This window comes from Halyomorpha halys, unplaced genomic scaffold (assembly GCF_000696795.3).
Source record: "Halyomorpha halys isolate HHAL.00 unplaced genomic scaffold, Hhal_1.1 Scaffold73.1, whole genome shotgun sequence".
NCBI classification, from domain to species: Eukaryota; Metazoa; Arthropoda; class Insecta; order Hemiptera; family Pentatomidae; genus Halyomorpha; species Halyomorpha halys.
Genome location: NW_027104949.1, coordinates 112,363 through 114,474, shown reverse-complemented (window position 1 = coordinate 114,474; position 2,112 = coordinate 112,363). Strand labels below are relative to the sequence as shown.

Here is a 2,112-nt window from a genome sequence, read left to right as displayed (position 1 = left end):
ACTAACTTTTAAAAGATAAAACTCCCAATTACCTTTACGATTTCTTTAAAAAACAAATTCCTCCTCTAAATCGCTTAGTTAAAAAAAAAAAAAAATTCAGTTTCTCGTTCCAATCCATCGAACATCTCGATATAGTAAATCATTTTTAATCAAAGGAATTCTTTTATGGCAGGAAATCCCAAAAGAAACCTAAAACTTTCAATCTCTTACAAGTTTTTAAAATATGTATTATAAATATTTAATGTATAAACTGATGTTATTTATCAATGATCTTGCCGATGCGGATTTACTTTAGATGTGAAGGTGATTTTGCTTCATGGTGTCTATTGTATCATAAATATTTGAAATTATATAATTTTCCTCTGTTTCATTTTTTCATTCAAAATAAAATAATTGAATAGCCGAATTTTGTTATTGTTGTATTTTAAATAATTGAACATAATAATATAAAAGGTTCATTATTTTTCATAGTCAATATATATATATATATATATAATTTTTTTCTTGGCTGTTAATAAATGTATATATTTTTTTTAGATCTTTAGGATTAGGCAATAAAATAACTCTATTATGACAACATTTCGCAAGTTTATTTTTAAGTTATGCCTTAAAATGAAAAAGAAGCTTTTAAGAACAATGAGTGTTGATCTGTCCTAACCTGTTGAAGATAAGAGTGATAGTATGGTTTCTTAAGAATGAAAACTTTAAAACAGGGATTGATGCATTAAAACTATGTGGTTTGTTGTTGTTGACTTGGGTAATTGGTCTATATTGAAAATAGTTTTTTAGTGATAAGTTACAAATCAATAATGATGTTTTCTCATCAAGGGCCAAACGGATCCAAAGTGAAATAAACTAAGGTTGAGAGTAAAGGATCATTTGAAATTCCATATTATTACAATTATCCACTCTCAAACAATTAATAAAATTATATTATATTTGAAACTAATAATTTTGTTTTTCTCTTTCATTATGTGTGTCGCCCTCTGCAGGGACGATGTTGAAATAAACCTTCAGCACCTCTTCAAACTTTCAAAAATTCCTGTTGTTTCGTCCATATGATTTGATGGATAAGATGTTGATTATTTCTAGCGATGACTAAAAACATTATTAGTCTATAAGTGGTCGAAATAGGTTGAATACTTTTGAAACTATTATCTACGGAGTGTGGTCACTTTCAGCCAAGTCAGTATACTTTCATAAATCATCATTTTTCTGTATAGTTACATTCCGTAATTACCTACATTTCAAGATTAAGTGTCTGTCGTTTGAGAATGAAGTCCCCAGCATTTAGCAACCTTAGTAATAGACGATTTGATTTGTTAAAACTCATAAAAAATTAATTATTATATATCAAATAATTAATGGTATCGACTCATCGGTTGATGATATCGACTCACCAGTTAATGATATCGACTCATCAGTTAATGATATCGACTCACCAGTTAATGATATCGACTCACCAGTTAATGATATCGACTCACCAGTTCAGAGATAGGGAGAACGTTCACTTCTTTCGAACGTGTCGAAGAACCATCTTCAATGACAAAGATTCAATCATTCAACTTCTTTCTTTGAAGACCTCACGAATTGCCATTCTATCTGTTACGGTCCTGCTCTCTCTCTCTCTCTCTCTCTCTCTCTCTCTCTCTCTCTCACTCCCTCTCTCTCTCTACCTCCCCTTCCTCTCTCTCTCTCCCCCTCTTTATCCAAAAAATCATTTAAATGATATATCTATTGAATTCTCTCAAACTTTGGTACTCTTGGGTGTAACATTCTCTTCATCACTTGATTGGCAAGACCATGCAGTTAGTAAATCTCGAAAATGTTTTAGAATTTTGGGCCAGTTACTTAGGAATAGAGAATGCTTGCCTAGATTTGTACGAAAACATCTTGTTCAGACACTAATAATACCATATATGGACTATTGTTGTGTATTATTCTATGTATATGCATATACAGATATGCAGGGCAAAGACATATCAATTCTTCAAAGGGCATTTAAGGCGAGTGTTACATTCATTTTCGATGTATCCGTTGGTTTAAACTTTCTGAGAGAAGTAAATACATGTTGGGTAGTTTCCTGTACTAACTTTTAAAAGATAAAACTCC

General features: G+C 30.8%; 1 protein-coding gene across 1 annotated transcript in view; it reads right to left on the bottom strand.

Moving 5' to 3' along the window:
- LOC106692840 (5-hydroxytryptamine receptor) overlaps window positions 1–1,613 on the bottom strand; it is a gene marked incomplete at its 5' end in the record, with an annotated part of 285,675 nt that extends 284,062 nt beyond the window's left edge. The window contains 1 exon segment of the mRNA XM_067046425.1: window positions 1,485–1,613.
- Between the last annotated feature and the right edge of the window lie 499 nt (window positions 1,614–2,112).